The following is an 8,621-nucleotide window of genomic DNA, read 5'->3' on the forward strand; positions in this document are numbered from 1 at the left end:
AGAAGAAAGTGATTCCAGTGTGTCATTTCTTGCCGAGTGGGTGTGCCTATCCAGTTTTCGTGTCTATCACCCTATGGCTTCATGTATTTGGAAATCTGTGCTTGTAGACGTATTCTCATTTGCGAAACCAGAACATCACAGTCTCTTCCCTATGTCTAGGAAACGTGAAAAAGTGAACTTAGGGCAAGTTACTTAACCTCGCTAAGCTTCAGTTTCCTCGAGGCTAAAGTGCAGATAAGAGTAGAACTTGCCTCTCCTGAGGATTAAATTCAAAGAATGCATGTACAGTGCCTCACAGTGCCAGGCCAAGGGTAAGCACTCGGCAAGTGGGAGCTATAATTATTATTTTGTTAATAACAATAGTGAAATCTGTAATAAAATAAGAACGGTGCTACTAAAATAGAAGTTGACAGTCGGCAAGTTTTCCTAGGCCGAAACACTCTGAACCTGTTTCCAAGGCTACGGTAAAGTAGCCTCTAGAGAAATACATCTTGGGGACATCTTGGCACTCACGGTCAACCCCCAAACGGGCAATCACCCCGTCGGGTACCACAAGTCACCAGAATCGTTCAGCTGAGACTTAACTGTGCTCCTACTCTGTGGCTGTCAGATCACAACAGTTCCCAAACACAGGGCAAAGACGCGAGACTGTCTTCTGACCCCACTGAGACACCTCGGCCAGAGGTGAATATTTCATTCTGGGGTCCCACGCAGTCCGGGAGGCTCCATTCCTGTTTCCTGAATCAGCCAAGGCCAGGTTCAGCGGCGGGTCCACAGAACGGGACCAAAGGGTAAGGGGACCTGAGGGGACCTGGCCCATTTTCTCAGCCAGGACAACGAGAGCGTGTCGACAGGTCATGTTTCTCACTGAGAGGCCAAATCACTTTAACAGGAAAGCTGTTTTCTGAGACTTCAAAAAGCCAAATCTGATCTGCCTCGCAAAGCAAACACAACCTGCTTTCCGCAGCCAGCTGTGCAAGCCGGTGAAATCCAATGGGAATCTCCTCCACCAAGTTCACATCAGCCAGACCAATATGTCAGAAATCCCCCAGGAGTGGTGAAGCAGAAGTATGGTGGAATTCTGTGGGGTTTGGGGGTTATTTTTTCTTTATATAGAAAGCACTCAATCAATCTTCTTTCACAACCAAGGGTACATTCCCCTGTGGAATTCCCTTCTCTGAAGATCTCTACAAGTAAAATATTTGTCTGATCATCTGCAATAATTTAAGTGTAAACTCACTCACTGGCAGAGTCAGGGATTTCTTACAACTCCTCCACCTATAAAAACAACGTGCTTTGGACTGTCTCAGGTATCCAATTTCTGTACCCCTCTAGCCCCAAAACACTGGCCAAGCCACGCCCTTGACTTTGGGATAAGAAAACAGGTTGTCGTATCTGGAATCTCGTACTTGTATTCTTTGCTGGTGGCACTGTAAAAACGGTACAACCACGTTGGAGAAAGATCCAGCAGCCTCTTATAAGGTTCACATACACCTCTTCTATGACCTAATGATTCTGCTTCTAGGCATTTACCCACGAGAAATGAGAACATATGTCCCTAGGAAGACTTGTACACAAATATTCATAGCAGCTTCATTCACAATACTCCCCCCACACTGGGACTAACTCATGTGTCCATCAACAGGGGGGAATACATTAACAAACTGTGGTATGGACATATCCTGGAATATATAATTCAGCAATTAAAAAAAAAAAAGCCCAAAATACTGATATATACAACATGGATGAATCTCAAAACTATGCTGAGTAGAAGAAGCTTTACACAACACCGCAGAACTCCATTTATAGGAATTCAAGCAAGACTAAACTAACAGTGAGAAACAATCAGCATTTGTTGCCCCTGAAAGAGGGGCAGGGACTGACCGGGAATGGGGATGAAGAACTTTCGAGGTGATGGTAATATTGTCTATCTTGATAGCAACTAGGGTTACACAGGTGTGCACATCTATCAAAACATTATGCAAATATTACTCTCAAGATTTGTGCATTTCACTCTATGCATACACATTTTACCTTAAGAAAATCGTGAACATATATTGAACTCTGAATAATAATAAGGGCACTGAAATATCTAGCAGTGACCTGTACCAATGTCTGTAATTTACTTTAAAGTGCATAAAACAATAGGTTGGGACTTACCGATGGATGGGACTTAAGTTGGGAATTAAGATGGATAGAGGGATGAATAAATCGATAGATGTGTAATAAAGCCAGTACTGCTAAATTACACTCTAGATATGGGTATTTGGGGGTTACTGTTCTTGCAACTTTCTTATATTTTTAGAAATGAGATAGGTGGGGAAAGAGTCATAATACCCACTCTTTAGCCCACCAAGTTAGAAATTTGGCAAGACACCCATGCCCACCAAGCCATGGGCCCACACAGTTTCAATTCTGCAGAGAAGTGAAGATTGGAAGAACACAAGTAGCTTTACAGGAACTCTCATCACTCATGCCAAAGATTTTCTGCCTGTTTCCCTACGGACAAAGCAATTATTTGAATGGAAGCCAAAAATTCCTGCTCAAGAGGGAGAAAAAGAACTCATTCCCAATTTGTTCTCTTTCAATTCCTGCACCAATCTATTAGCTAACTGCACAACACTCCACTTCCATTTGCCCCGTGTCCATTGAGTCAAAAGACTAACAAAGAAAAACCAACCCAGCGACTTGATATACAGAGGATGAGGTCCCAGTTCTCAGGACCAGAAACCGCGCTGAAGGCAAAAGAGGATGCAGAGTCAGTCTGAGGTTAAAGTGATTTCACTGAGGTTAGCACACACGCACACACCAAAGAGCCCCAAACAGCTTGTTGCTTAACCCCTCTGTGGGGTTTGGTGACATCTGGGGTCACTTGAACTTCGTAGGGAATTCAGCTGTTCAGAGGTACAAATGAGGAATCCCGGCAGCCAGGGACACGTGGGGTGCATAGCATGCCCTACCCACAGGCCCAGAGGTCGCTCACATTACCCCCGCCTTCCTTCCTGGCAGGGCCTCTCTTATCCTGAGATGACACAGGATGGCAGGGCCTGGAAGACGCCTAGCCTGACTGCGCGCCCAGCATCTGAAAACAGCTGTACCAATTACAAGAAAGGACTGTTGCTGGAAACCCAGGGCAGGCACTCAATTTTGGCATTTGTGCCAGACTTTAAAAATATAGATATACTTTTTGTTTGTTTGTTTTTAAGTCCCCCAACAAACTCACTGCCACCACCCAGTGTCCCTGGGGACCACCCACTACCACATGGGGCAGCTAAGCATGAGCTACGGGAGGCAGCAGGGAGCGCGCCTGGGTCTAGCACTTTTGGCTTCCACGCGGTTCTCGCTGCCAAGACGGCGATATCCTGGGTCAAGGGCACGGGCCCTGGTCGGGGGGGAGGGGGAGTGTTGCATGCCTGACAATCGGGTTTTCTGAAATGTACGCCGCCACCACCCCGCCATGGCCCAGACCTACCCTGGCGTCCCTTGAGCCTGGGAAAGTGGGTTAGGATGAGGAAAGAAATCCCCTGACAGAAGGGGAGATGCCGTTTTCAGTGCCGGGGACTCCCCGCGCCCAGGCTCTCTGTGCCTCCGGTGGCTGCGGCGCTTCCTCTGGACGCGCGGCAGGTCTGCTCCCATCTATCCAGCACCCCTGCGCCAGCAACAAACCCACCTCCCAGGGCGCACGCAGAAGGGCAGCCGGGAGCCGCCTCCCACCCCCCAGCCCCCGCCCCACCCCGGCCTCCCGCCCTCCTGAACCCGCACTCCGTGCCCAGCTCCTGCCTGATCTTTGCCAAGGACCCCCTGCAGCAGTGTCCCAGACCCACCTGTAGCCTCAAAGCTTCCCCTCTGCTTCCCTCTTTGGCGCCCCCGAGCCCGCAGAGCCCACGACCCCTAACAAACTGCTCTAGGTGCCTCTCCCCACAGCGTGCCAGGGATGATTTTTTTTTTTTTTTTTTTTCCAAAAAAGTTGGCCAAGACCGCTGCGTGCGGTGGATCGGCGCCGACTCCATCCAACCCGGGCGAGGGATGCGGTTGTGGGGGCGGTGGCCCTCTGGCAGCCCCGGCAACCTGCAAGGAGGCGCCACGCGGGGCTCCTCCGGTCCTCCGCGGTCCCGGTCCGCGGGGCCAGATGGCCGGGCCTGTGCCCGCCTACACCCCAAGTCCTGTCGCGCGCCCACCTACCGTTGGGAACTGGCTGAGGAGAAGGCGCCGGCGCGGGCTCCCTGACACGGCGTGTTCCGTCCCGGGAGGAAAGTTTGTGCCATACAGCGCAGGCGGCGCGGGGAAGGCGTGGGCGCCAGTGGGTGGGGGCGGGAAGCGGAGGCGCGGCGCGCTCGGCTGTCCGTCCCTCCCGCGATCTGGGCGTCCGTCCCTCCGCGGAGCCCGCGGCCGCCGCGCTCCCGCTCGCTGCGCCCTGAGCCTGGCGCGCTCCGGCTCCAGCCCCGACGCGCCCCCGTCGCCGCCGCGCGTCCGCCGGCTACACTTCCTCTTCCTCTGAACTCATGTGCAAAATATGCTGCGCTGCATCTTCGGGGGAGCCGCCGGCCCCTGACCGCCTCCACGGGAGCAGCGGGTCCTCCCCGCGCCCCTGGGCGCCCTGCACCCCTCGACGCCCCGCGCCGCTGCCTCCACGCGGCGGGCCACCTGCGCGCCGCACACGCTGCACCCCGTGGGCGACCCTCGCTGCCCCTCCGCGCAGAGGTCGGAGGCTCCGGGATCCACCCTCTCGACCCCTCCTAACCAAGGGAGGGCACCAGGTGCCCTCAAAATTTGAGCCGGGGTGCTGGATGGTGACTGCCACCAAGGGGCTGATGGCTGAGGGTGTGGGAGGATAATTGAGAGTGGGCCGTTCCTCCTTCCCATTCCACAGGTGGGTCACCCCCCCACCCCCCGTCTAAGTTACTTACTGAGTTAGTGATTAATGAAGGAGAGGGATAATGCCACCAGCTCCTTGCCACACCCTATTGCACCTACTTCAGGTATCCAGAAGGTTTGAGGTCTGGGGAACCATCTCGGCCTGCAACTTTAGGTTGCCCAAGGAGACAATTATATAAATAAAGCACCAGGGCAGGGCTGACTTAGTAAAGTGAAAACGTGAGGCAGAGAGCCCATTAAAAAGTATTTTTTTTTTTCTTGGAACTTTTTAAACAAAGCAAAATTACAGTGTAGGGGTTAAAAGCAGGAATCCTAGAGCCAGTTAGGGTTGGCCTGGCCTGGCCTCCATACTTACTCCCTGTGTGATTTGGGTAAGTGCCTTAACTCCTCGGGGCCTGTTTCCTCATTTGTTAAATAGCACTTCCTCGTGGGTTTTATGTGTAAAGTGTTAAGGAAGCACTCTATAACTTAGCTATTATCATTATTATTATTAATATTATAAGAAGACCGCAACAAGACAGCTAACATAATCTAATTATCTACATTTTCTGGTTGGGCGAAGAGGGGGCCTTAGGCATTAGAGTCCAGAGAGTGGTGGGCTGGTTTCGGGCCCCAACAGTGTTTTAATGAGGTCCTTCTGGTACTAATAACCACCCCCCAGGGGGTAAGGAAGAACTATTTTGCCTTCAGGAATTCCTGTTTCACACAGGATTCTCTCAGAGATTTTCTTCCTTATTTTCTTTTTCCATAGCCATCCCAGTTATGTGTTCCTCCCTCCTGCGCCCAACACCATTCTTGTTTGTGTTTTGTGTTTTGTTCCTTTCCCTTTCCAGCTCACCACTTGCCGGCATCACTCACCACCACCAATTCCAATCTCCCCAGCTCACTCTCCTTGGCTTGCCCTCTGAGAGAAAATAATAAGACCAGGTGACAGCCCAGGTCCAGGTTCAAACCAAAGTGTGTGGGGACAAGGGTCCAGTGGCACCACCCTGGTTTTGAACACCCACCTATGAGGCCAAAAGGAGGGATGGATCTTTATGTCATTTATCTGCCAAGGCCTTGAGTTTTGCAAGTCAGGGCCCATCTGAAATCTTTCTGATCCTTTCTAATCCTTACCTCAGAAAAAAAGTAACTTTTATAGGTGTTAATCAGAAGTTCACAAGTAAACATGGAGTATTTAAATGAAGATAAAGAGAAAAGAGGGAAAAGGCAGCGTAACCTGGTTGTGGTTGGGGGAAGAGGTTTGATTTCTTTCTTTTTTTTTTTTTTTAAAGATTTTATTTATTTATTTGACAGAGAGAGAGATAGCTAGAGCAGGAACACAAGCAGGGGGATTGGGAGAGGGAGAAGCAGGCTTCCTGCCAAGCAGGGAGCCCGATGTGGGACTCGATCCCAGGACACTGGGATCATGACCTGAGCCGAAGGCAGACGCTTAACGACTGAGCCACCCAGGCACCCGAGGTTTGATTTCTTTTAAGCAAATCATTTTCACTATAAATTTTTGCACATAAGTTTTTTTTTTTAACACCTGATCATTGGGGTTAATAAATTATTCTGATTGTTTCCATTTTCTTCCACTCGACATTTTCCTGAGTACTAACAATGTGTAAATGTCTGAAATGTCTTTTTTTCCCTGCTTGGATCTGCCTTTTTTTAGGGTTTTCTAGAATTCTCCACCTTTCCCCCTAGATATTCTGACACTTCCTACCTGATACATAGTAGATGATCAATAAACATTTATGGAATGAATGGATGAGTCATTAACATTCAGATCTTTCAAGGCTCTGTGTAACCTCCATTGAACAATTATCTCAAATATTCTAGTTCTCTTTCACCTAGAATACCCAATGAGGAGTCAACATTGGGTTCATTGGTGCTGTGTAGAGGTCAACCTCGATTTTCCACTTGGCTGCCATGGACTGGCCAGCCAGGGGATAGACCCTGGACAGCTGGGACTCACCTCTGACTGACCTCGCCTACCCAGCGTCAACCCCAAAGATGCTGGAACTATATCCTGGTGGGTTACCTTGGCAACCTCACAATGTCATCTGTTAGAATGTCCTAGGGCGGCAGCTTTTAATTCTATCACAGCGGTCTCATCGGGGGTCATGTAATAGTGCTGTTTTTCCTCTGCTCACACTTCCTCCCCCTATGATTTAACACTAAGTACTCAGGGAGGGAGCTGAACACGGGGAAAACCAAGCTATTATAGCACGACAGGTCACAGATGGCCCCAGAACTGGGATCCTGAGTGTTCGCAGTCGATAAAATGCAGGCCTCAAGTTAATGGGGAAGCTGGTTCTCCCCACACCCCCCGCCTCCCCGTGGAAAGGAGAGGAGTTAAGCCAGCCTAGGCAAGCGTAAGAAGCAGCCGTGGCCAGACTGTACAATTCTTGCAAAAGCTCCGTTAAAGGAACCCCCCACTGGAGCATTTCTCTCTCCTGGCCTCAGCAGCGTCACCCCACGCCGGAGATGATTAAGGCCATAGGTATCAGTAGCCAGAGCAATTTTGCTGCACCCCAGCTATGCTGAAGCTTGGAGGGAAGGAGAAGCCCAGCTAAACCTATTAGTGCCCTCCTTCGCCCCACCCCATAATTTCACCACACTCAGCACCCCCCAACTCAGCTCAAAAATAACTCAGGCCCCCACTATTCTGTAAAGAGCAATAACAACTTAGGCAGAAAGCCGACCCATCAAAAGCTTCGGGACCTGAAGAGCTATTGTCCTGTGTTTTCACAGGGCCGCGAAAGGCAGATCTTGCACAGGGCAGCTGAACAGCGGCATTTCAGGGCTGACGGGAAAGATAAGTAAACTCATATGTGCCCTGGGGCCATAGGAATTATTCATCTTTATCACCACGGTTAATATTTTAAGTGGGTTTGCAGCCACAGTGAGGTCACAGGTTGGCCCGCCGCTCCACACTAGATGGCTGCCGGAAGCCGGCCCCACGCAGGGTAACACTGGTCTCCGTAAGGAGGCATGGTGGCAGAGGCCAGATTCTGTGCCCCAGAGCCAGTGGTTTTGGAGGAACCCCCGGCCCTTGGTTCATGATGACAGGCTCAGCCTTCACAGATGTGCCCCTTGCAAGCCCGTGGTGCCCGCGGTCACCGTGGAGCAGGGCACACTCGTGCCAGGCTCCAGTCCGGCACTGGGATTCCCTCAGCTGTGTGCGGGTATGAATTGGGGTGGGGACAGGGAGCTTGTATGTGTGCACTGACCGGCCAAGGCCGGGGACTTGGGTCCACAGTGCGGTCAGACGACTACTCTGCAAATGCCGCCACAGGCGTCATCAGTTTGAGGAAACGCACGATTGCCAAATGTTCCATTCACGCCATTACACAATATATATATGTATCGTTGTTGTTATTTGGCTCCTGAATCCATTCTTCATTTTTCCTCTGAATTCCCAGCCTGTGAAACAGGCGGTTCAGGGGAGCAGGGGCCCTCCTGTGGCTGAGAGAGAATTTGCTCTCCAGAGCAAAGAGCCAGGAGACGGAATTTCAGGAATATTGTGTGAAGCGTGCTGCTATCTGCAGCCTTGTTCCCCTCGTGCAGCCTGAGGAACTCTCTGGCTTTACCAAAAGCTATCCACACTCATAGCCCTTCACTGGTTATTCCATTCGTGGGACATTTCTACTGACTTGCATTTGTGAACAAACTTTATTACCAGAGATTATGCACGCACACACACACACACACACACACACACACACATATGAATATATAGAAGCCTATATATTCTACAG

At 50.5% G+C, this 8,621-nt stretch overlaps 1 protein-coding gene across 3 annotated transcripts in view; it reads right to left on the reverse strand.

Moving 5' to 3' along the window:
- RFTN1 (raftlin, lipid raft linker 1) overlaps positions 1 to 4,308 on the reverse strand; it is a 191,714-nt gene extending 187,406 nt beyond the window's left edge. The window contains exon 1 of one of the 3 annotated variants that reach the window (XM_036078081.2): positions 4,183 to 4,308. The gene's annotated coding sequence lies outside the window, so the exon portion shown is untranslated. Of the gene's footprint in view, positions 1 to 3,472; positions 3,640 to 3,824; positions 3,924 to 4,182 lie in introns of those variants that run through there. The other 2 variants (XM_036078080.2, XM_036078079.2) reach the window with 2 other exon arrangements.
- Between the last annotated feature and the right edge of the window lie 4,313 nt (positions 4,309 to 8,621).

Source organism: Halichoerus grypus, chromosome 1, assembly GCF_964656455.1.
Source record: "Halichoerus grypus chromosome 1, mHalGry1.hap1.1, whole genome shotgun sequence".
NCBI classification, from domain to species: Eukaryota; Metazoa; Chordata; class Mammalia; order Carnivora; family Phocidae; genus Halichoerus; species Halichoerus grypus.